At 43.5% G+C, this 26,475-nt stretch overlaps 2 long non-coding RNA genes across 2 annotated transcripts in view; one reads left to right on the top strand and one right to left on the bottom strand.

Moving 5' to 3' along the window:
• The first annotated feature begins 2,288 nt into the window (after positions 1 to 2,288).
• The window catches only part of LOC309529737, a 903,093-nt gene continuing 878,906 nt past the window's right edge, over positions 2,289 to 26,475 (top strand). Inside the window, exon 1 of the long non-coding RNA XR_014218394.1 lies at positions 2,289 to 2,667. This is a non-coding gene — a long non-coding RNA (uncharacterized lncRNA). The remainder of the gene's footprint in view (positions 2,668 to 26,475) is intronic.
• On the bottom strand, positions 16,321 to 16,851 carry LOC309529033. The gene is made up of 2 exons (XR_014218049.1): positions 16,745 to 16,851; positions 16,321 to 16,462 (listed from the first exon to the last, which is right to left on the bottom strand). It is a non-coding gene; the product is annotated as an uncharacterized lncRNA (long non-coding RNA).

Raw genomic sequence — 26,475 nt, 5'->3', positions numbered from 1 at the left:
CTGAGTTCCAAGTATATATTTTATTTCATTTTAAGCCTGTTTAAACTTTATCAAGAAGTCAAAGAGGCATACTGTTGAGCCAAGCATCTGTTCACAGAAAGGGGTGGAAAAATCTGTCCCTTTAGGTTTCTCTCTGTTTTTCATTTTTCCAGTTCTTCAGTTTGCAATATTTCTGCATCAATTTGTAATTTATCTATCTATTTTTTAAAAAAATAAAAACAGCAACAGCTCATCACACAAAAAAAAATTAAGAGGGAATACTTCTGATGTAGACATTTTTGCAAGCAGTTCCCCCCCCCCCGCCGTGATCCATGATGTTATTTTCAGTAATATATGTACTGTATTTTTTGAAATACTCCCACCCTATTTTTTCACATTTTTTCCAGATTTCTTTTCCCTTGAAGGACAGAATTGCTATTTGCTTTGTTGATATATTTTTATTCATTTTTTTGAAAATATGTACAAAGTCAACTGAATGTAAAGGTAAAGGTAAAGGGACCCCTGACCATTAGGTCCAGGTGTGACCAACTCTGGGGTTGCGGTGCTCATCTTGCTTTATTGGCCGAGGGAGCCGGCATACAGCTTCCGGGCCATGTGGCCAGCATGACTAAGCCACTTTTGGTGAACCAGAGCAGTGCACGGAAACGTCATTTACCTTCCCGCCGGAGCGGTACCTATTTATCTACTTGCACTTTGACGTGCTTTCGAACTGCTATGTTGGCAGGAACTGGGACTGAACAACGGGAGCTCACCCCATTGCGTGGAGTGATAGGCCAGAGTTCATATTTTTTTGGTTCTGTGCTGTTGCAGAAAGTCAACCTATAGAACTGACTCCAACAGGAGGCAGTGACAGTGACCAATTTGGACATGGGTAGCGCACTTCTCCCCGCCGCCAGCGTCCAAACCAGGTCGGGGGACAGCAGCATGGTGGCATTCCGCCTCCCCGCTGTCCCCCGAGCTTGTGGGGCTGGCGGCAGGGAGAAGCGCGCTTCTCCCCGCCACAAGCCTCCAAACCAGGTCGGGGAACTGAAGCCCGGGGTGCGCTGTGCAGCGCGCCCCGGGCTTCGAGATGTAGGCTGCTATCCGCAAGCCTAGGGAGCCCGACGGGAACTCCCACGGGCTCCCAAGGTTTGCAGAGAGCTTCCTGAAGCCTGGAGAGTGAGAGGGGTCGGTGCGCACCGACCCCTCTCACTCTCCAGGCTTCAGCGAAAGCCTGCATTCGCCCTGTAGGATGCACACACATTTCCCCTTCATTTTTGGAGGGGAAAAAGTGCGTCCTATAGGGTGAAAAATACGGTAAGTTGCTTCAGAACGTAATTCTCACATAAATGGGGAGTTCTCTGTCATTGTATAACTGAGCTATGGTGCTGAAATAAGTTCTCATGTGTTCAATTTCAGTTCTGCCTCTCTGAATGTGGGCATACGGTTGTACCTGGTTTTAAGAAAAGAGGATCTGTTCAGTCATTTAAACTTCATGATGTTGGATCCTTCCGGAAATATGATTCCAGCATTTTTATTTTTTAAAAATGTATCCTCATGTAGAGCGGATCTTAACATGGACATGCAGTGACAATGAATCCTTGTGAAATAATAATAATTTGAAGAGACGGGGGAGGGGGGACATTTCCGCAGTATGGTTCTTTCAACATTTGAGCATCCAGGGTATATTTCAAATTAATAGCAAATTGCTTTAATGGAAATATTGTAAACTCACAGGCTTTGATAGCCTTTCCCCCCCTTTTTCTAGAAATTGTACAGTGTGTTTGCTCGTTAAGCAGAGTTTTTAGTTTCTCTCGCCTCCTGTACTTATTGAGCCTGAACCCTGTTTAACCCCGAACCGATTAAACAGCTTTTTATCAGTCCGAGGGTGTTTTAAAACAAGCACAGCTCTGTCGTTAGTAGAAGGATACTTGTTTTTGCAAAGAGGAGCAGGGTCTACTTTGATACTGGCATATTGTTAAAGTGAGAAAGGATTTGGCAAGGATTTGACTAAAGCTGCAGAGGAATAAAGGCGGAAAGGGCCATGTTTCCGCAGGAGAATCCTGCACAGTTTTAACCGTAAATGCGGCATTTGAGACTTGTGGCCCGCAAAGTGTGTGGTGGGCCATTGAGGGGCAAAAACCAAGCTCGCTCCTAAGCCAAGGTGACCCGATGCATCTCTAATAAGAACATGAGAAGAGCTCCTCTGGATCAGTGGACCAGTGGCCCACCTAAGTCATAGAATCATAGAGGTGGAAGGGAACCCGGGGGTCATCTAGTCCAACCCCCTGTAATACATGAATCTCAACTAAAGCATCCATGACAGATGGCCACCCAACCTCTGCTTAAAAACCTCCAAGGAAGGAGAGTCCACAACCTCCCAAGGGAGATAGTTCCACTGCCGAACAGCTCTGACTGTCAGATAGTTTTTGCATATACAGTGGTACCTCGGCTTACATACGCTTCAGGTTACATACGCTTCAGGTTAAAGACTCCGCTAACCCAGAAATAGTACCTGGGGTTAAGAACTTTGCTTCAGGATGAGAACAGAAATCGTGCTCTGGCGGTGCAGCAGCAGTGGGAGGCCCCATTAGCTAAAGTGGTGTTTCAGGTTAAGAACAGTTTCAGGTTAAGAATGGACCTCCGGAATGAATTAAGTGCGTAACCAGAGGTACCACTGTATACGCAGTTGTGTATTGTGTGTTATTCAGTAGCAGACTATGTGCAGTGAAGTGTAGGTGGGTTCCCATGAGGCAAGACACAATGATAACAGCAAGAACCTTTATTGAACTACAGAACTGGACAACAGGGGCAAAGCAACTGCTTATATACATTTCTGGAGGCCTGGGCCACTCCCACTCCCAATGGGATTGGCTGTCTAAATTTCCAAGCTGTGAATCATAAATCAGAGTTTAAGGGCCAATGGCAGAGGCCCAAATCCTAAAATGTTCCCAAGCCATCTCCATCTTTGCAGTAGTCTAGACTGTTGTCTGATTCCCCCCCCTGCTTTCTGTCCAGGATAGACCACTCTCCCAGAAGTGATTTGGGAGAATGTGTTTTAAATAACCATTTTAAAATGATTTCAAACATTAAACTTTGTTGTCGCAGGAGGGACATGTCCAGATTCCAGCCTTCTAGAAGTTAAAACTCTGAGTGGGCAGGATTTGTGACCCAGATAGGTAAAGATGAACATAAAAAAACCACACTAGTATAGCTGCTTTTCTACCTATCCTAATAACTGCTATGCTGGTGGTAAACATTGCAGAATATGTTTTGGCTTTCAGCTATGCTACAATAAATACAACCAGACCCTCTGGGAAATTAAGCATCCTATTAAACATGCTTAAGTTTTATATTTTCAAAAAGGAAGCTGTGCTAGTTGAGTTGAGTAACAGTCTCTACTTCAGCAGCCGCTGCTGCCCAGGCTACAGTACACAGGACTTGGCCGGTAGGAGGGAATGTGAGGGTTACATGGTCTGCAAGAAAAACAATAGTTTCGCTATCCCATTTGCTTTTGTTATTAAAGACTTCCTTATTGTTTCCTTATTGTTTTCATTACTGTTTGTTTCATAATTTGTTTGTTACAACCACATTCATTTCGTTACTTATTCATGAACAACATATTCGTTTCCATATTTACTTTCATTTTCATTATGTGTATTCCCCTTCCTTTTCTCTCTCTTTCTCTCTCTTTATCACTGTTATGTACTGAGCTGAATCCTAGAACAATAGGATCCAGAATGCAGCAGTCTGATTGGTCTGCAGGGGCCACCCAATCCAGCTCCAGGTGGAAGTGAATCAGTGACCTGATTGGCCTGCAAGAAGCATATGTAACCCAAGGTACCACTGTAATCTTCCCTAATTCTTTAAGGGTGCTGAGAGTTATTACATGACCCCCGTTCCTCTTACAGATCTACAGTTACAGGTAGGTAGCCGTGTTGGTCTGCCATAGTCAAAATAAAAAAATTCCTTCCAGTAGCACCTTAAGGACCAACTAAGTTAGTTCTTGGTATGAGCTTTCGTGTGCATGCACACTTCTTCAGATACACTGAAACAGAAGTTGCCAGATCCTTCTATATAGTGGATCCTTCTATATAGTGGATTCTATATAGAAGGATCTGGCAACTTCTGTTTCAGTGTATCTGAAGAAGTGTGCATGCACACGAAAGCTCATACCAAGAACTAACTTAGTTGGTCTTTAAGGTGCTACTGGAAGGAATTTTTTTATTTAGATCTACAGTTCTCAGAGTACCGTAGTTTAGCAGTACATCCATCTTCCCAATAAACTCTTGATCATTGCAGCTTAGTGTGAGGAACAGGGCTCTTATATCAACTTCTAGCACGCTCCACAAACTACAGTTCCCAGGATTCTTTGCGGGAAGCAATGACTGTTTGAAGTTGAATGGCATTGCTTTAAATGAATAGTGGAGATGGGGACTTTGAAACAGAGAAACCACAGGAAGAAGTACAACTGCTTATCTAGCTGCACAGAGCTCAGACTACTGAGATTATGGGGAAAATGCAGCCATATTCTTTTCTGTAGCTTCAGATAGCTTTAAAGTTGTTCCAGTTCTCATTTTTTTCAATAAGAAAAATACTAGCTTACTTTTGTGTGTCATGAAGATGCTACAGAGCTGTCTTGTCAAGCATCTAGCAGGGGGTGGGATGTCTCCTAATAACACTATCAACAATCCTGGAGCATCATAAAGAATGACACCTGAGCGTAAATGCTGAGAGGGAGAAAATGATCAAATCAACAAAAAGATTTTATGATGAGCAAAGTAAATGCAATCTTCTCCCTTCACTGACTTATCAAAACATTATGCCCAGGATTGGAATAAAGGTTTGAATGAGGAAAAAGTTGTGTGTGTGTTTTAAAGACAGAATTGATAGGAAGAGGAGGAGCTGGAACGAAAGATGGGTAACATTCATTGCAGCAAAACAGGAAAATCCTCAACTTTCTCAACCTATGTGTCTGTTTCCACTGACACTGATGGGCCTGAAATCATTAAATGTTCAATAGCTTTGACAATAAAAACAGAAACAGTAAATATATATATATTTAGGTAGTTCCCAAGTGGGTAGTGTCATTATGCAATTTAGTCAGTAGATGACTCTGTTACTTTTCAGAGGAATCACGAATTTCCTGTTACTGTTCCGTTTGTGTTTGAGAGAGACAATAAAGATCTTGTTTGACTTCCTGACAAGCTCCTCCAAACATCCCATGGCAGGTCTTTCCCCCACCTAGAGTTCTCAACTGACTTATAATCGCCATGCCCAATCTGCAATCCTCTCTTATCTGACAGATGTTGAAGCAGGAGCAGTTGGGGTGTGCGTGCCCCCAGAGATGTTTGTATATCTCCACCCTCCATTCCTTAGGGCTTTATATTTTCACATAGTCCCAAATACTTTCCAACAAGGGTACACATTTGTTGTGGAAGGAAAGAAAAATGAAATCAAATTGTGGTCCATTCAGCTCTGAACTGATTGCATTGAGGAACTCACAGACATGAATGGGTAAGTTTTACTTACATTTGTACCCATTCATTCTGTATTCATATCATTCAGGGGTGAGGCACTTACATTTTCCTGCTTGGCAGGGGGTTGGCCCTTGTGGTCTATTCCAACTCTATGATTCTATGATTTTCTTTTTATACATATAATATTTTATTAGTTTTCCACAAATAACATTTTTTTTAAAAAAATGTGTATCTGAAGAAGTGTGCATGCACACGAAAGCTCATACCAAGAACTAACTTACTTGGTCTTTAAGGTGCTACTGGAAGGAATTTTTTTATTTTAAAAAATACAAATTCATAACCGAATATAGAAAAAATTTACTTCCCCCAGTCCCTTCCCTGGTTTCATTATTTATCATTTTATGCCTGCTGGGTTTTTTTTCCTCCCCCCCCTTTTCTAAGCCGCTAAGCCGTTTATCAGCAGAGCCGATCAGCAGATAAGCTGCTAAAAGCCGCTAATAGCACTAATAGCGCTAATCCTTCAATGGGCTTGCTTCGCAAGACGAAAAAACCGCTAGACGAAGAGAATCACAGAACGGATTCTTTTTGTCTTGCGAGGCACCACTGTACATTGCTTCTGTATATATGCAATAGTCTTTCCAATCTTCCTTAAATTCATTGCCATCTCTTCCTCTTAATTTCATTGTTGATTTAGGCACTTACATTCTCCATCAGATGCAAGTGAGATGACTGGCAGCTGCTCCTGGTGTCCGCCATTTTGTTTTCTCAAAATGTCCCAATTGTTGTGCCATTCCAGGGTAATCCAGAGGCAAACAATGGTGCTTTTTAAATAGCTTTTAATGCTATATTTGTTTTCATGTTGCATTAATTATATTATAGTTTAATCACTTTGTAACTGTTATCTTTTATATGTTTTTAGTTTTCTGTATTTTGCCAGTGTATTTCTTTTTTTTTTATAATCCACCTTGAGTCCCGGCCTGGAAAAAAGCTGGGGTGTGAATATACCTTTTTCTTCTACTACTACAACTACAACTAATGGTTGCACCCACGGGGCCCACACTTTTTTGTGGTAGCTGCCACTTTTTAATGCCTAGAACATCGGAACCTCTGGAACATTCTGGGAAAATAAAGTGGCAGCTTCCGGGAGTGGATACAGGAATTAGTTCTCCAGCCACCAAAGCTGCAGGTAGCAACAATTTTAAAAATATGCTTTAAAACCCAGGGAAAAAAACCACACAGAGAGAGGAAAATAAGTAAAATTCATGTGTGTAAGCACTGAAGTGAATATGACAAATCAAAGTAACAAAATGGACACAACTTTAACAAAATTAAAAAGGAGATATAACTTTAATTTTAAAAATAATGACTATAACACCAAAACAACACTATTTGGAACCTACAGTTCTGTTCTTGGTGTAATCTAACCATGTATTATCTAGTGAAAGTTGTTGCACTACTGATATTTCTTCTTTCTTTTTAAAAAAGAGCTCTGCTCTGACATAGTTCACCTCCTTTCTTCCACACTTTCCATAGCACTTTTCCTTTCTAGAGCAATATTTTGTTGTCAATGATGTTTGTTTGAGATGGGGAGCAATCAGGCAAAGAAATGTACTGCAGAAAGTTTAGCTGAGCATAGACCACTATATATTATATAGTCACAAACGTGAGGGGGGGGGGGACACAAACTTTAAAGGTGTCGAGCCCAGGAGACACTGTATCTATTTTCCTGCACCTCGGCAGCCTTTATCTATTCTATAGGGGATAATATGCCTGCGAATTTCACCTACTTCTGTCAAAAGGGGGGAAATGTTATAGCCATTTTTATATTTCCCAATAGTGAATGGGAGCAGGGCAGGAAAGAGAAATGAAGTGGGCTCAAGATGGATGCCAAATTAAATTGGGCAGCATATATAGCACCCGGGACCAAGGTGAGTTGTTTTCTGAAACCCCGAATGGAATCCAAACTAAATCTTATGTTCAATGCAGCTCTAAAATTCTATTGTTCCACAATTCTACACACTTGGGGTCGTGTTCAATTAAATCGTTGTGCTAGCAGGAGAAGGTGCAGCAGTTTCCACTGGCATAACCGGACTCCCTGCTCTTCTGCCCACACTTCCCACCCCCTCCCCAAATCTGCGCAGAAGGACTAGGAGGATGCTATAAGTACAAATAATCAGCAAACAATAAATTAAAAATTGTGGGTGTTGGAGAAGCCCCAGGGCTATGAGGCTGAGGAACCTCAAGTACTTTAAGATCTTGTATAGAATGTCCTGGGAGATTGAAGTGTTCTCCTATTGGTTTCTCTTTTTATGATTCCTGATGTCAGATTTATGCCCATTTATCCTTTGGTGGTGTAAAGTTTGTCCTGTTTGTCCAGTATAGAGAGCTGAAGGGCACTGTTGGCATTTGATAGCATATATAATGTTGGAAGATGAACAATTAAATAGGCCAAAGATGGTATGTTTGATGTTGTGGGGAGCAATAATGATGTTTTCCGGGCGTATGTGGCAGCAAAGTTGGCATCTAGTTTTATTGCAGGCTCTTGTGCCAGTGTCCATGTTAAGTCTGGTTGTTGTATTATTGTGTGTGAGGAGCTGTTTAAGATTGGGTGGCTTTCTGTAGGCAATGAAAGGTTTTCCTCCCAGAGAAATCCAGAGAGGATTGGAGAGGTTTGCCTTTAACTGCAAGCTGAATTGAATTCCTCCTCCATCCCTGGTTTTGAGTAGTGTTATGTACTGAGTTGAATAGGATCCAAAAGGCAGCAGTCTGATTGATCCTAGAACAATAGAATTCATAATGCAGCAGTCTGATTGGTCCTAGAACAATATTCAGAATGCAGCAGTCTGATTGGTCCACAGGAGCCACCCAATCCAGCTCCAGGTGGAAATGAATCTGCAACCTGATTGGCCTACAGGTGAATCCCAGAATTAGCCAATCACATGGGGCCCATTGTGTAAATAATGTATATAAAGCAGACATTCTGGGGGAACTTCCATTCCTCCTCACCACTATGAGCTGAATAATGAGCATGAAATCCACTCTTGACTCCAAGTATATTTTAAGTAGACATGGTTATAGAATCATAGAACTGTAGAATTGGGAGGTACCCTGCAGGTAATCTAGTTAAACCCCTGTGCAATGCAGGAATCTCAACTAGATCAGTTAGGATAGCACTACTACGCTTAAAGGGATCCATGTGTGTGTAACAGTGGGTTATCCTTCGCTGTTCTAATTACCTATGGTTATGGAATGTGGCTGGTGAGCTGAATGGAAGCAAGCAAGCAAACAATCTCCGAGCATCAAAACAGTGTTCCTCTGACTCACTAAACAATGTATGATACCAGGGATAAAAAGCTACAACTGAGAGCATACTCAAAGTGAATAATGGCACAATTAAAAGTCCCTCCAGGACTGTAACTCTTTGGAAATGCAGAAGATTCACACAGTGTTTCAGCCTGCATCTGCCAACACAAAGGGAAATGTTGATGCAGACCAGCTGATGGGTGCTCTCCTGGCGAGTTAAGCCAGGCCACTTGGGCTGATACTGATTTAGTTTCCATGAAAGCAGTGTGACAAATACCAAGGCGTTTTCTACTTCTCTTCCATTTCGTAGCACCGTGCATTGAGGGCCAAGCCAAACTGGGCATATGTTGAAGGCCTTGGATGAGTCAAGTCCAAACAGCCATACCTATCAGCTGACCTGGGAAAAAATGGGATATCCAGGAAGACCAAGGCAGCCATTTTGGGTGCTTTGCTCTCACGTGATTTTGGGCTGAGATCTCACCCTGAAAAAGCTGTTTTTAAGGTCTAAGAACTTGTCTGGCACCCCAAAATACACACTTTTGTGTCTTCTTTGGGAAGACAGAGCAAGGACAGCATGGGGCGGTTGAGTAAACCAAATTTTCACCTTGCAAAAGGCGCCATATTATCAGGACCCATTCCTTACCAGGATGAGGAACCTTTGGCCTGTGGGCCAAATTTGACCCATTGGGAGTTCCAGTTTGGCTTGCAAGGCCGTTCCTCACAAACCATGCTCACCTGCCCTACACTTGATGCCATCTGTTATATCAGGTGTGAGGCAGGTTCCCACAGGGTTACAGAGTAACAACTGGGAGCTTGAGTTCCGAAGGTTTTTTTGCTGTCTTAGAGCACATTACTATCAGTTATCATCTGATGGAAAGTGGAAGCATGCTTTGCTCTGAAAGAATGAAGCACTTTGCAGGGGGAACACTCCATTTTAGCAGCAGTTTCAATGAAAAAGTTGGCAGGTTGCATCTGATGACACGTGAACATTGAGCTCCTGGGTCAAAAATGTTCTCCACACCTGATTTAGACTGGGTGACTGAAGATTGCAGTTCTATACTTCCGAGTGCAACTGGTAATTCAACTCCTTGTTGTTGTTGTTTAGTCATTTAGTCGTATCCGACTCTTCGTGACCCCATGGACCAGAGCACGCCAGGCACTCCTGTCTTCCACTGCCTCCCGCAGTTTGCTCAAACTCATGCTGGTAGCTTCGAGAACACTGTCCAACCATCTCGTCGTCTGTCGTTCCCTTCTCCTTGTGCCCTCCATCTTTCCCAACATCAGGGTCTTTTCCAGGGAGTCTTCTCTTCTCATGAGGTGGCCAAAGTATTGGAGCCTCAGCTTCAGGATCTGTGCTTCCAGTGAGCACTCAGGGCTGATTTCCTGAAGAATGGAGAGGTTTGATCTTCTTGCAGTCCATGGGACTCTCAAGAGTCTCCTCCAACACCATAATTTAAAAGCATCAATTCTTCGGCGATTAGCCTTCTTTATGGTCCAGCTCTCACTTCCATACATCACTACTGGGAAAACCATTCAACTCCTTGTTGTTGTTGTTTAGTCGTTTAGTCGTGTCCGACTCTTCGTGACCCCATGGACCAGAGCACGCCAGGCACTTCTGTCCTCCACTGCCTCCCGCAGTTTGATCAAACTCATGCTAGTAGTTTCAAGAACACCATCCAACCATCTCATTCTCTGTCGTCTCCTTCTCCTTGTGCCCTCCATCTTTCCCAAGATTCTAGTTAATGTGCCTTGTTGTTGTTGTTGTTGTTAAAAATAAAGCTCAGACTTTTACAGTGAGAATAAAATAAAATCTTTAGGCTGCAGCCTAAGTGAATATAGTTTTATGCAGGTCCTGTGGAACTCACTGGGATGCAGTTGTAAGAAAGAATCTTTCGAGAATGCCTGGCATTCAGATGTAGAGGGGAAAAAAAACCCTTAGAAGTGCAAGGTCTGTGGGTGTATTGGGGGGGGGGCATCAGAGGAAGGCAAGAAAGTCCTTATTCAGCTTTGCCCACCTAGGGAGATTTCTTGCAACAGCTTGTTTTCTGTGCATGGAATCTAAATTGAACTTTTGTGTCAAAGGTTTTTGAAAAGCAGATTGGTGAGAAATTGAAACACTGTACAATTGGGAGCGGAGGGTAAAAGGGGGGGAAAAAAAGGTGGGGAGCTTTTAACCACGATGAGGTGGTGGATTGAAACCTACAGTGATTCTTCCAGCTGCTTTGATTAAAAGCAAGGGCTTTAGTTTATTTATGTTTTGATTTCCCCCCTACTCCTCCCTCATCCTGAATGTAGCTCACCACATGAGATCCTACGCTAGATCAAATCACGCAGACAACCCGTGTGAAAATGCAGCCTTGCTCTTTTCCGATCTGATCTGTTTGCTGTCATAAGAACACAGAGAAATCCCTGCTGGATCAGACCAAAGGCCCATCTGCAGTCCAGCATTCTGTTTTCTGCAGTGGCCAACCAGATGCTTATGGGACTGGGCTTCAGAAGCCTGCTGCCTCAGATCCTGGCCATGGCATATGGCTACCAGGTCAGTTCTGGCGGGCTAGGGACAAAGGTGAGAGCTGTTTCCTAGTTCTGCTGGATCTCTCAGTGGCCTTTGACACCATCGACCATAACATCCTTCTGGACCGTCTAGAGGGGCTGGGAGCTGGGGGCACTGTTATACGGTGGTTCTGCTCCTTCCTCCTGGGCCGTGTCCAGAAAGTGGTGTTGGGGGATGAGTGTTCAGACCCCTGGGCTCTCACTTGTGGGGTGCCTCAGGGTTCTGTCCTCTCCCCCATGCTTTTTAATATCTATATGAAGCCGCTGGGAGAGATCATCAGGGGGTTTGGGCTGGGTGTTCATCAGTATGCAGATGATACCCAGCTCTACCTCTCCTTTAAATCAGAACCAGCGAAGGCGGTGAAGGTGCTGTGTGGAGTGCCTGGAGGCGGTTGGAGGATGGATGGCGGCTAACAGATTGAGGTTGAATCCTGACAATACAGAAGTGCTGTTTTCGGGGGACAGGGGGCGGGCGGGTGGGGAAGATTCCCTGACCCTGAATGGGGTAACTGTGCCCCTGAAGGACCAGGTGCGCAGCCTGGGAGTCATTTTGGATTCACAGCTGTCCATGGAGGCGCAGGTTAATTCTGTGTCCAGGGCAGCTGTCTACCAGCTCCACCTGGTACACAGGCTAAGACCCTACCTGCCCGCGGACTGTCTCACCAGGGTGGTGCATGCTCTAGTTATCTCCCACTTGGACTACAGCAATGCTCTCTATGTGGGGTTACCTTTTCAGGTGACTCGGAAACTACTAATCCAGAATGTGGCAGCTAGACTGGTGACTGGAAGCAGCCACTGGGACCATAGATCACCAGTTGTAAAAGAACTACAGTGGCTCCCAGCTGACCTTTAAAGCCCTAAACAGCTCTGGCCCTGTATGCCTGAAGGAGCATCTCCACCCCCATCATTCTGCCCAGACACTGAGGTCCAGCTCTGAGGGCCTTCTGGTGGTTCCCTCACTGTGAGAAGTGAAGTTACAGGGAACCAGGCAGAGGGCCTTCTCGGTAGTGGCGCCTGCCCTGTAGATTGCCCTCCCATCAGATGTCAGTGGAATAAACAACTACAGTGGTACCTCAGGTTACATACGCTTCAGGTTACAGACTCTGCTAACCCAGAAATATTACCTCGGGTTAAGAACTTTGCTTCAGGATGAGAACAGAAATCGTGCTCCGGCGGCAGCAAGAGGCCCCATTAGCTAAAGTGGTTCTTCAGGTTAAGAACAGTTTCAGGTTAAGAACAGACCTCCAGAACATATTAAGTTCTTAACCCAAGGTACCACTGTATCTGACTTTTAAAAGACATCTGAAGGGAAGTTTTTAGTGCATGATGTTGTACTGTATTTTTACTATATTTTGTTGGGAGTCGCCCAGAGTGCCTGGGGTAACCTAGTCAGATGGGTGGCATATAAATTATTATTATTAGCCTTCTCCTCCGTGTCTTTCTTCAGTTCCCCTTTTTGAGCTGCCCAAGTGCTCCCTGCTTTCATTTGAGCAGAGGCATACCTTGGTATTTGGTTGATTCTTTCCAACCACAGGGGTGCTCATCACAGACTCTGGCAAAAAGGCCTCCTTGATGGCTGTTGAAGCACTGAGTTGCAACATGTGCTGAGTTGAACAGGTGCCAATGGAGGGGTGCCTTATTATACTACTCACCTCAGCTTAACTCAAACTGGTTCAGAGGACTGAGAGCAAAGGAAGCAGGAAGAAGAAGAAGAGGAGGAGGAGGAATTTGGATTTGATATCCCGCTTTATCACTACCCGAAGGAGTCTCAAAGCAGCTAACATTCTCCTTTCCCTTCCTCCCCTACAACAAACACTCTGTGAGGTGAGTAGGGCTGAGAGACTTCAAAGAAGTATGTACATTTTTTCACCTTTGGTGGACGTGCCCAAGGATTAAGGCATTCTGGAAGATGATTTATAATGAAATGAAAGAGGTATTTAAATATACCTTCCTTAATAAACCGGAGGCCTTTCTCCTGGGCATGGTCGGCCAATTGGTGTTAAAGAAGGACAGAACTTTTTTTATGTATGCAACAACAGCAGCAAGAATACTCATTGCAAAATATTGGAAGACACAAGATTTACCCACCAGGGAAGAATGGCAGATGAAGTTGATGGACTACATGGAATTGGCGGAAATGACTGGCAGAATCCGAGACCAGGGAGAAGAGTCGGTGGAAGAAGACTGGAAAAAGTTTAAAGACTATTTACAGAAATACTGTAAAATTAATGAATGTTAGAAAAATGTTGGAATGAAGTTATATGGCTTTAGTAGAAATGTTATAAGGAATTAAGTATAGATAGATTAATAGAGCATTAAAGGGAAAAATAAGGTTAGAATGTGTTAAGATAATTATAGGATAGAAAACAGAGGAAGATGGAAAGGAATTGCTGAAACAATTAATAGAAGTGGAATACAAAAAGGGAGGTGTGAGGAGGTCGTGGAAATTAGTGAAAGAAAGATAAGATATTGAAATTGGATTGTGTTTTAAATGGTTTTTGTTTTGTTTTGTTAGATGTATGTTAGTGGGTTTTTTTTGTATTGCATTGTATTGTTGTATGCTTTTTCTCTTTTGGTTTTTTGTAGTGTTGTGTTTAATTTGTTGGAAAACAAATAAATATTATTATATATATAAAAAAGAGACTTCAAAGAAATATGACTAGCCCAAGGTCACCCAGCAGCTGCATGTGGAGGAGCGGAGACGCGAACCCGGTTCACCAGATTACGTGTCTACTGCTCTTAACCACTACACCACACTGGAAATAGAGGAGACTCCATTATTGCTGCAGATCTTCTGTTTTGCTGCAAATAGTCCTACAGATGGTTTGTAAAGCTATTATTTCATTAGATTTCCAGGTTGTGGGCAGGGTGTCTTCTCATTGTTTCTGGTACGTTGCCTAATTATCTTTGATGGAACAGGAACAACAATGGGAGCTGTTATCTTTCATTGACCAGTTCTGTCTATTCCTCTTTACAGGAGGAGTAACAGCATTTTGGCAAAACCTAATTTTTGTCTTAATGTTCTGTAGCAACCCACTTTCACAAGCAATGGATTTTGCTCTCTTTGGTTGTTTCAGGGCATCAGGTCAGAAGAATTCCGTTCCTGTTATCCAGACACACAAAAGTGAGACATCTTCATTCACAATTATCAAATGCTGCAGTGCTAATGCAAAGGCTAAACCCTGTTTCTGTAGAAGTCAATAATGTGTGTTTATTTTTTTCATCCCATCCCCCCCCCCCATCTTCTTTTCTTATTGATGTCAGTGCAGCATTTCTGCCGGGTGATAAAAAGCAGCTGAGTCAAATCAATAACCAACAAAATGTATCACCTGATAAACAAGCAGACGTTTGCGCGGAGAGCTACTCATTGACCTCCAAGGCTGTTGCAAAACCATTGAACACCTTGTGAAAACGCCTTTAGGAAACTAGCTAGATCGACCATTAGGCAGGAGACTAGGGAGAGGGTGGTTCTCTGTAAAAGTTCAATTCCTGTGATGACATTGGCTGACAGAAAATAGAAACTGTGGTTTGGTGGCCCAATAGCAGTGCTTAGAGCAGGGGTGGGTGAGTCAATCTATATACAGTATGTGTCATGTTTTTGAGCAATTACCCATAATGTCTGTTCTGTATCAGTTCCACATTAGTCTGCTGTGACTGTTATGTGTGTGACAGTTCACATTTATATGCATCTTAAAATGTGCATTTTTTTATATACAGTGGTACTTTGGTTCTCAAACAACTTGGAACTCAAACACTGCAAACTCAGAAGTAAGTGTTCCAGTTTGCGAACTTTTTTTGGAAGCTGAACGTGCTCCGTTTTGAGTGCCACGCTTCTGTTTTGAGTGTTATTCTGAGGTCTGCCGGGTTTTGCTATTTATTTTGCGTTTTTGTTTTTGTGGCTCTTTTTGTTTTGTTTTTGTGATGGTGTGGAACCCAGTTCAGCTGCTAATTGATTGATTGTGTGATTGTAGTACATGGTTTATTGCTTTCATTTTATGGATCAATGGTATCGTTAGACAGTAAAATTCATGTTATATTGCTGTTTTAGGGGTTGTTTTTAAAAGTCTGGAATGGATGAATCCATTTTGCATTGCTTTCTATGGGAAAGTGTGCCTTGGTTTTGGAACGCTTAGGTTTTGGAACAGACTTCTGGAACGGATTAAGTTTGAGAACTAAGGTATCACTGTATCGTATCTTCTCTAAAAAGTGCAGATTTCTAAAGGTATTTTCTCTCAGAATATGCATCTTCAATGAATTTTGACACTTGTTGCCTCAAGAACCTTCTGACAACATTTAGGAGGTACAAGATCCGTTGCGCCTTTTTGGGTGCTGTGATCTCTCATGTTTTGGGCACCATGCTCTCATGCGAGAGCACCCCCTCCAAAAAAAATGGGGTGTCCCAATTTAATCAGGTCAGTTGAGAGGTATTCCATCTCCATCTTTTATATATATCCAAAATTAATTTTCAAATCTGCATACTTTAAGAGTATTCATTTTGGTTAATTTCTCTCTCTATATATATATATATACCGTATTTTTCGCCCTATAGGACGCACTTTTTCCCCTCCAAAAATGAAGGGGAAATGTGTGTGCGTCCTATGGGGTGAATGCAGGCTTTCGCTGAAGCCTGGAGAGCGAGAGGCATCGGTGCGCACCGACCCCTCTCGCTCTCCAGGCTTCAGGAAGCTCTGTGCAACCCTCGGGAGACCGGCTCCGAGGGTTGCACAGAGCTGCCTGCTGTCCCGGGATCAGCGCACTTCTCCCCATCGCCAGCCCCACAAGCTCGGGGGACAGCGGGGAGGCAAAGCGTGCCTTCCCACTGTTCCCAGACCTGGTTCTTCCAGCCCCGCACCTGGGGGGGGGGGAAATAATTTTTTTTTTCTTTACTTCCTCCCAAAAAAACTAGGTGTGTCCTATGGGCCGGAGCGTCCTATGGGGTGCAAAATACGGTATATATCAACTCAATATTTCTTAAAATAAATGAACAAGAAAGCAAATCCATGACTTACGCTAAGAGCCTAATGTCAGATTTATTTATTCGAGGTTCTGGGCAGGAAATCCCTATAACATCAATCACAGATCATTATATGACAAATCATATCATTAGGTGGAGTTCATCCGGTGATACATATCCATTCTTGGGATTGCTGGTGAGAAAAAGAAAGGAGGGAATAATCAATGTTTAGATCATAACCCTCTAATTGGTCTGCACAGATCTGAATGTTAATGAAGGCTGCAGAGAATTGTCTTGCTTCTTAGCAAATTGTAGCAATGGGTAACCCTCATCTCTATCAACCCACCAAAACTCTTCCTTGGCCACACCCTTTATCCTCCAGGCACGCCCCTCACTGGTGCTGCCTCACATCCAGAAGGGAATATGGCTTTCGACTTAGAGAAGTTGCAAAACCCTGCCCCAGGCCTTTTCATACCTTATCCACACACTTAGGAAGCCACCATTACAATGGCAGACTCTCTTCATCTTGTCTATGCACTCATTATTCCACTGCAGAGGATGTTTCTCTGTGTATTCTGGAACTCTAATTTCTCAGGGTTCCAGAACACATACCCTGTTTTCCTGAAAGTAAGACATCCCCCGAAAATAAGACCTATTTCCAGTTTTGCCTCTCACTGTAGTATAAGGCATCCCCTGAAAATAAGATCTCCCCAATAATAAGGCTGCCCTGAACATAAGGCCTCCCCGGAATATGTGTACCATATTCTTCATGGAAAAATAAGACATCCCCTGAAAATAAGACCTAGCACATCTTTGGGAGCAAAAAGTAATATAAGACGCTGCCTTATTTTCGGGGAAACAGGGTAGAGAACAGTCCTCTGTGTGTTAAGTTGCATATATAATTAACAGGTAGCATTGTGCATACATTGTGAAACCTTCCAGAGGGTGTACAGCCCGCTCCCTCAATGTGTTCATTATACAAATGGGTCACACATCATCATCATCATCATCATCATTAATTAAATTTATAAAATGCCCTATACCAGGGGTCAGCAAACTTTTTCAGCAGGGGGCTGGTCCATTGTCCCTCAGACCTTGTGGGAGGCAGGACTATATTTTGAAAAAAATAATGAACAAATTCCTATGCCCTACAGAGATGCATTTTAAATAAAAGCACACATTCTACTCATGTAAAAACACCAGGCAGGACCTGCAAATAACCCAGAGGTGCATTTTAAATAAAAGGACACATTCTACTCATGTAAAAACATGCTGATTCCTGGACCGTCCGCAGGCCGGATTGAGAAGGTGATTGGGCTGGATTTGGCCCCCGGGCCTTAGTTTGCCTACCCATGCCCTATACCCAGAGGTCTCAGGGTGGTTCACATATAAAAAACGCTTGGCTCTCAAAATAAACTGGCAGGCTTCCTCTGCTCAGGAATAATGTGATTTACTTTTTTCTGTTGTATGAGTATCTCAGACTCTGTCCCATTGCCGTCCTATGGAGATTTGTGTGCGCGCACGTGAAATTTGGGGCCTGTGAAACCAGGGGCAATTTGAGGGGAAGGAGAAAAAAGGTGCAGAGGGTTCATGGGAGGCTTGCCATTATGGCGGCAGTGGGGTCAATATCCCTTAAAATGTATTTTTAGCACCACTGTTGCATGCCCCTGAAAGGAAACAGTTTGAGACAGATTGCTGCCCAAGGCAAAGGACAAATGGAGCTCCTTCCCATTCCATGTTCTGACACTGACTTGTAGTTGGATATTACATCAACACTGGCAATGGAATAGCATGCTCCACTGTATCTGACATTAGTTTATGAGGGGCCAGGAGAGGCCACGGGGATACACAGATCTGTCTTCCAGTAGCTAGGAGCTTCTGCAACCTGAGGCAGTTGTTTCCCTTTGCCTAATGGTAGGGCCGGCCATGCCGCATAATGCCTGGGAACAATATTACAGTCAGGGTAATCTGGGGGAAATGTTGGGCTTCAAACACACCCTGCCCCTGCGCAAGCGTGCTTGGTGACAGTAAGACATAAGTAAAAGGGAAAAGCTGCCCCTGTCACTACAATAGTGCTCTCCTCATGAAAGTTTCAAAGAATTCCCCCCAAATTTTGTTTTTTAAAAAACCCACCCTACTTACAGCTACTCTTTACCAGCCTTTTCTCATCAGTAAAACACATGAGTAATTGTGGCATAAGTTACCAGGGATCTCTGAAGAGGAATCAGATAAGGAGCATGTGTGATATATTACCCGTTTTGAACATTAAGGCTGGAGTGAGCTGCAAATCTTAACATGTACATAATGAACTGAACTGATATTTTTTTAACGAAAGGTATCATCTCAGAGTCATTAGGACTTAGAAAGAAAATGAGGAGCTGGTTCAATGCATGCCCATCACTTGATTTTCCGACAGTTCCTGCCCATGTGGTTCCTCTTTAGGCATTTACTTGGGAGGAGAGAGGGTCAAGATTCATAAAAATATCACCTTCTTCTATGGCAATCACTCATAGCTGAGCAAGATTGTCTTCCATAAACACAATTTTAACAGTGAGTCCGTGAGTAACTCTGGAGGCCAATTCTGGATCCACATGTCCTTCCACAGTGGGGACATAGGTTTCCAGGTGGGAGTTGATCACGGTGAGGGTTTGCCAAGTGTGCCTTCCTCTTAGCACTTTTTTCCCTTTTGTCCTGAGTTCGAGCGTCTTCAAAGCCCATTACGCCTTTGGTAAAGGCTGTTCTCCGATTGGAGCGCTCGCAGGACAGTGTTTCCCAGTTGTTGGTGTTTATACTACATTTTTAAAGATTTGACTTGAGAGAGTCTTTGAACCTCTTTTGTTGACCACCAGCATCACACTTTCCATTTTTAAGTTCAGAAGAGAGTAGTTGCTTTGGAAGATGAAAATATACCATGAAAGGTAAAGGTAAAGGACCCCTGGATGGCTAAGTCCAGTCAAAGGTGATTATGGGGTTGCGGCGCTCATCTCACTTTCAGGCCGAGGGAGCCAGCGTTTGCTCACAGACAGTTTTCTGGGTCATGTGGCCAGCAGGACTAAACTGCTACTGGCACATAGAGGACTGTGTTGAGTGTTAGAGTAGACGGAAACGCTGTTTACCTTCCTGCAACAGTGGTCCCTATTTGTCTACTTGCACTGATATGCTTTTAACTCCTAGGTTGGCCGGAACTGGGACAGAGTTCACCCTATCACAGGGATTCGAACCGCCAACCTTCCGATCAGCAGACCACAGCGCCTCCCAAGTCCCTACCATACCATGTAAATATCCCACGTACATGGCTATACGGGCAGAAGTCCTAATATGGGAACATAGGCATGGGCACAGCCTGTATTCCTCTGATGTGTGTTCATTGTAATAATAATAATAATAATAATAATAATAATAATAATAATAATAATAATATTTTATTTGGCTGAGTTTCCCCAGCCACTCTGGGTGGCTTCCAATCAAGTGTTAAAAACAATACAACATTAAATATTAAAAACTTCCCTAAACAGGGCTGCCTTCAGATGTCTTTTAAAGAGAAGATAGCTGCTGATTTCCTTCACATCTGAAGGGAGGGCGTTTCACAGGGTGGGCACCACTACCAAGAAGGCCCTCTGTCTGGTTCCCTGTAACCTTACTTCTCACAGTGAGGGAACTGCCAGAAGGCCCTCGGCGCTGGATCTCAGTGTCCGTGCTGAACGATGGGGGTGGAGACACTCCTTCAGGTATACAGGACCGAGGCCGTTTAGAGCTTTAAATCATCAATTTACTGAGGTCAACACACCGAAAAATCAAGCGAGGCATCTGTATGTGTGAACCAACTTGCTTCTACCACCCCTACCCATTGATTTGCACATAGCTTTAGAGATGGGAGAAGGAAGAGCCCCAACTGACCTTTTGCCTCTTGTTATGCATTGCCGGTGTAGAGTCAAAGTCTGCCTGGATTCAAATGCCAGTTATTCATATTTTATCATCCCCCCCTTTTTTTAGGTGCAGAATTGAATACGAAAAGTGTGCACAAACAGTATCTCTCCCAATATAGCCCCTGCTCATTGCAGATACTTGCATAAGTCCGTCCGCAGTGATGGTGCCTCTAATTATTCCTGCAGGCGTACCTTTCTCGGTGGGCATTTCCCGTCATTACACAGTCATCTGCAGAGGTCACCATTAATCCACGAGCGAGTAAGAGAGATTCCACTTATTTCAGAAGAGGAAATAGCACCGTCTTGGAAGCCTCCCAGGCCTCCTTCGTTCTCTGGCATTCTAGAGACTCAAAAACAAAAAAAAACCCACATTCTAGCTGAGAGGAATTGAACATGGTGTGAATATTAATGTTCCGGCTGTGTTAGCAGAACTGTGGTCTTGGGCTGGTGCCAAATCTGAGCATCTGAGAGAAGAAGCTGTTCTAGGACCTGTTCTTATGCTACACTGGACATCATTCGCATTCCCCTCAGCAACACAGATTGATATTCAGGGATGTCAGCAAAGGCAACATCCATGATCTCAGAAGAACAAGTTTGAATACCAAATCGGAATGTGCAGAATGCCTCACTCCCTTATAAATATATTTTTGCTCGTCTTTTTCAATTTCTTTCTTTCCTTCCTTCCTTCCTTCCTTCCTTCCTTCCTTCCTTCCTTCCTTTTTGCTTCCCTTAGAGTCCTCCCCCTCCCCTCTTTTTAAGTAGAGAGTTCCAAGAACAGCTCTGATTTAGGTAATTTTTCACACCACGGTTTTTGTCTCTGATCTTACATGCCCTCCAACATTTCTCCATTGAAAATAGGGGCGTCCCATTCCATAATGATAATTTTACTATTTATACCCCATGCATCTTACTTTGGAATTTGTTATCATGAGGCTATTGTTGGAGTGTAATTGAAAACGAATGAAAATTATTATTTAAAAAATAATGAGGGGGAGAACGATGCACTGTATGCCACCTTCAGCTCTTTGAGGAGAAAGGTGGGATATAAATGCTAATAGTTATGATGAAGATGATGACAAGGCTTGCCTTGAATGACAGAATTGTAGAGTTGGAAGGGACCCCGAGAGTCATCTAGTCTAACCCCCTGCAATGCAGAAATCTTAGCTAAAGCATCCATGACAGATGGCCACCCAACACCCTTCTTAAAAACCTCCAAGGAAGGAGAGTCCGTAACCTCTTGATGGAGTCCATTCCACTGTCGAACAGCTCTTACTGTCAGAAAGTTCTTCCTGATGTTTAGCTGTAATCTCCTTTCTTGTGACTTGAAGCCATTGGTACAGGTCCTATACTCCAGAGCGGGAGAAAACAAGCTTGCTCCCTCTTCTATGTGTGAGCCCTTGATATATTTGCAAAAGGCTATCGTATTTCCTCTCATTCTCCTCTTTTCCAGGCTAAGCCTACTCAACTCCCTCAGCTGCTCCTCACAAGGCTTGGCTTCCAGACTCTTAATCATTTTGGTTGCCTTCCTCTGCACATGTTTTAGCTCATCAATATCCTACTTAGATTGTGGGGCCCAGAACAGGACACAGTACTCGAGATGTGGTCTGACCAAGGCAGAATAGAGCAGTACTTTGACTTCCCTTGATCTGGACATTACACTTCCGTTGATGCAGCTAGAATAGCATTAGCTTTTTTTTTGCTGCCACATCACACTGTTGACTTGTGTTAAGCTTGTGGTCCAACAAGACCCCCTAGAACCTTTTCACATGTAATACTGGCAAGCCGATATTATATTTGTGCGGCTGGTTATTAAAGCGAAACCATGTGTAAGTTGGACTAAAGGTAGATATTTCCTATATATGTACCTAGGATGGAATTCTGCCAAAGTTTAAAAGGATGGAATTGCCACCCACAGGCATAAGAATATATTTGCAAGAGGAATCCTAGAGGGACCAGTATTGCATAGTGGCGTTCTGAAGCCAACAGTGGTAAAGATGTCACAATTTATTTTTTTAACAAGACCAGTGGGAATAGGTGTGCTTTTGTTTGTTTGTATGTGTGTATATGTGTGTGTGTGTGTGTGTGTGTGTGTGTATATGTATGTATGTATGTATGTATATATATATATATTCCATTCTTACTAAGCAGCTACCTTTATTTCTCTTTAATGTAAAAGCTGGACCATGCCCTGCCAGGCTGCTTAGTGCACAATAACATTCTTTACATAGTTCACAGCTTCATGGGGGTGACTGACAGCTGGCCCAGCATGTGCAAATAGCTCTTTTGACACATCATGAAACCAAAAGTCAGCGTGACCTGAGGAAAGACAAGAGGTGAAAAGGAGGGTGACAGCTAGGATGGCTGGCAAGGCTACCAGCAAAAACATATTTAAATAGAAAGACATCATGAATATGACAGAGGTGTATAAAAACCATGACAGGCTCGGTAAATATGAACACATTGGACAAAGGCTGTATTCTCAGGGTTTGTTGTTGTTGGCTTTTTTGATAGAGCTAAGGCCTTAGCAGCCCCCTACATTAGAGACCATTTTTTTAAAATTAACAGATTGCCCCAAAGAATCCTGGGAAATGTAGCTTATTAAGGGTGATTAGCATTTCTAGGAGACCCCTGTTACTCACACAGACCTACCATTTCCAGAGCAATTTGCATGTCGAGGTCCCCCAAGCCACCCCTAAATAATTCACAATTCACTCATAATTTTTGTTTAAGGTTTTTGGCATAATTTTGGCCATAACTTTATTAAAGTACATAAATGTGAGTGGTTGCTTAGGCATTGGTTAGGACTATCTGTCCCCACGCCCAGGGACAGAACTGACTTCCGAATTCCAGCAAAAGCCAATAAGGGAAAACAATATTGGGGAGAGCATGGAGCTGGACACCAGACCCTCACACCCCCCCCCCCGCATGCTCCCTGGAGCTTGCGCGGCCCAAGCCCCATTCAGGGGTACGGACGAAAGAATGGCAAGCCCCTGGATTCCTTTAATGGAATTCCCTTTCCGCAGCAGCATTGGAGGGGCAGGCACCACCAATCCTTACCCCTCCACCGACCAATTTTTTAAGCAATGCCTAACCGCAACCTTACAAGCTGTGACGATTTGCTACGCAGTAGGCAAAAACCAAATGGCCCCAGCCAATCAGCCAAATGGCCAAAATTCCTACGAGGCCCCTGCCTCAAAAGCAGATGACCCCATGACAGGCATAGCAAGGTCAACGCAATAGCCCTAGATTAGGGAGGGTGGGCAGGTGATCCGATGCATGCAGCAAAAGAGCCCAGTCAGTGCTGCGTGATTTTATTTTATAACCTTTGGTCCATCCCCCTAAATGGCAACACCAAAATTTGCCCAGTAACCCAACCGCCCAATCATTGCAGATGGTCATCCATACTAACCCGCCCAGCAACAGAGGGGTGGCCTGTCAGACCCCACCGCAACACGCTTTAACAATGAATCCTTCTACCCAGGGAATTCTGTGAATTGTAGTTCTGTTGGGGGGTGGGAATGGGGTCTGCTAACTGCTCTCACCAGTGTGGAATTGAGTTTCAGCCACAATTTGTGCAGGCATCAGCACACGGGTACCATCTTGTCCTTTGCCTTGGACGGCAAAATGCCATTGCAGCATGCTGTGGAAAGCTCTGGAGATGTCTCAAATAGCTTGTGCAAGTGCCACGTTGTATCAGCCACTTGCAAACAGTGCTCCATCGCTTGCATGATGGTTGTCTGTAAAAGAAAGGTTGTCATCATCCCAAAATGTGTGGCTCTAGGAACAGCTATCACCATCACACAATTAATGATAAATGTGTGTGGAGAATATGGAGAACCAGGAGGGGTGGGGAGGTAAAGAAATTAATGTGATGTTACATTTAGATTTAATGCTAACTGATTAACTGATTTTTAAAAGAAAAACCATGCCCAAGCTCTGCAGCAAGTGGCAATCAGTCAAAATTATGAGTTTTTGAGGAATGGAATTACATTTTTGGGGGACACATGGGATTTAAGATAGCTACCCTGCATTGTATTAGCACAGCTGCATCTAAAGCATTTAAAGTACCAATTGGTGATGCAATCAAAGGCAAACTGAGCTGAAAAAATACAGAATATGTGTTTAAGATACATTTTAGAAGTGTGAGATTTTTCTTTTTCTTACCACCCAATAAAAGGAAGGCAACTTTGTTGAAAGATGTCTAAATAGTTTCCTCAGTTTTGCCATTTGATGGCAAGGCACCAGAACAGTGCTAGTTCTTGGGTGAATCTTTCAAGTTCAGTTCTCTAAGTTTCTTATATTTCAAATCCTAAGTAATGTTCTCCACATTTCCACAGCAATTTGTGATCTTCTTTAAAAAAAAAAAATTCCCATGGAAATTCAGCATTTTAGTATGAATTTCCACTAGTAACATTTTTGTATGCAGTTTTGAGTAACACAGAATCATAAAATATTAAGAGGAGGAGTTTGGATTTGATATCCTGCTTTATCGCTACCCGAAGGAGTCTCAAAGCGGCTAACATTCTCCTTTCCCTTCCTCCCCCACAACAAACACTCTGTGAGGTGAGTGGGGCTGAGAGACTTCAAAGAAGTGTGACTAGCCTAAGGTCACCCAGCAGCTGCATGTGGAGGAGCGGGGAAGCGAACCCGGTTCACCAGATTACGAGTCAACCGCTCTTAACCACTACACCACGCTGAGCTGGAAGGGACACCAGGGGTCATCTAGTCCAACCCCCTGCAATGCCAAGAATCTCAGCTAAAGCATCCATGACAGATGGTCATCCAACCTCTGCTTAAAAACCTCCAAGGAAGGAGAGTCCACAACCTCCCAAGAGAGACTGTTCCACTGTCAAATAGAATCATAGAATTGTAGAGTTGGAAGGGATACCTTTTTCAAGCAATTTCCCCTATTATGGTCTGCTTTTGTGCATTATTTTCACCAATATGTATGTATCAATGCACACATGGCATGTGGCATTTGTGTGCACCCTTGAAGTGAGAGCAGTGTCGTGAAGTGGCCCTAATTGGTGGAAAGTGGGTCCATCGGATTAGGGCTTAATCTTTGAATTTTGGCAGGAAATAATGAATTAGAGAACAGAGACATTGCCTGTCATATCTGGAGCCGATAGCAAGATTTTACAGTTGAGCTATAAGCCAATAAAAGCTGGCTTTATAATTGAAGTGCTGACACACAAGTCTTAGGCATACTAGGGTGAGCACATCACTATATAACACATGAATCAAAAGTCTGTTTCATAGAGCAGCAAGTCTGTAGCTGAATATGCAGATAACTTGGCTTAATGAACAGCCTAATTTAAAACGCGCACACACACGCCACAGAGTTCATGTGGCTAAACAATCAGTGACTGTTATTAATGTTTTAATTTTGTGGACAGAAGTAGGATGCATACAATTAAATCCGGTAGAAACACTCCAGAGATATTTATTTATAAGGAAGCTTGCTAAATTTACATTGTCATCTGTTAGAGAACAGCTGCTGGGTCAGGGTTACAAAACCGCAGGAAAGAAAAAGGTTCATTTTTTTCCTGTCACCTTATAAAGCGTTGAACATTCCTGGAGAAGATGCCCAGGATAGCTCATGTGTCAGGAAATAATTGAGGGAGGTGAAATGACAAAAGAGCACGGCTAATGACATGGCTGAAAGACTCTTCTGCAAGGGAACAGGTGAGCGTTTTAGGGGTGCTGCTGCAGGTACAGATGTCCTTTGTGGCTTGGCGTGCCACCTTTGCTGGCAAGACAGCTATGACCATTCCTGGCTTGACCTCAAGTGTCTATGCATTGGTAATCTCAAGTTTGGATTACTGCTGTGTCAAACCCTCCAAGTGTCCCTATTTTCCAGGGAATGGGTGGGACCCTGACCGACTTCAGCTACAAAGACTGAGGCTGCTGAAGAGGCCAGAGGCCATCTTGGCTGTGAGGCCTAGAATACCTGCTTCCTGCTTGGCTTGCCTTTTTCCACCTGGCTTGGGAGGGTGGGGCCTGTTAGAATTCCTGCTCCATGGTTGCAGTCATGGGATTTTTGTCTATCACATGACGGTGTATGTTTTGACTCTACAAGGTGGGAAGTGACAGAGACAGGATGCTTGTGTTACTGTGTTCCGTGAAATGGGATTATTGTCCTTTGTTTTTTTCTCTTTTTGCTGTCTGATGCTAGAGAGAGAGGGAGCCATGTTGCAGTGCTCCGTGTGTGTTTATATGTAAATAAAGTAGATTAACCAAAATGCTGAGTTGCTGGGGTCTGTTACGCAAGTTGCGCAGA

Source organism: Podarcis vaucheri, assembly GCF_965113315.1.
Source record: "Podarcis vaucheri genome assembly, chromosome: 3".
Lineage (NCBI taxonomy): Eukaryota > Metazoa > Chordata > Lepidosauria > Squamata > Lacertidae > Podarcis > Podarcis vaucheri.
The sequence above is the reverse complement of the archived record's forward strand: the minus strand, read 5'-3'. Positions and strand labels throughout refer to the sequence as shown.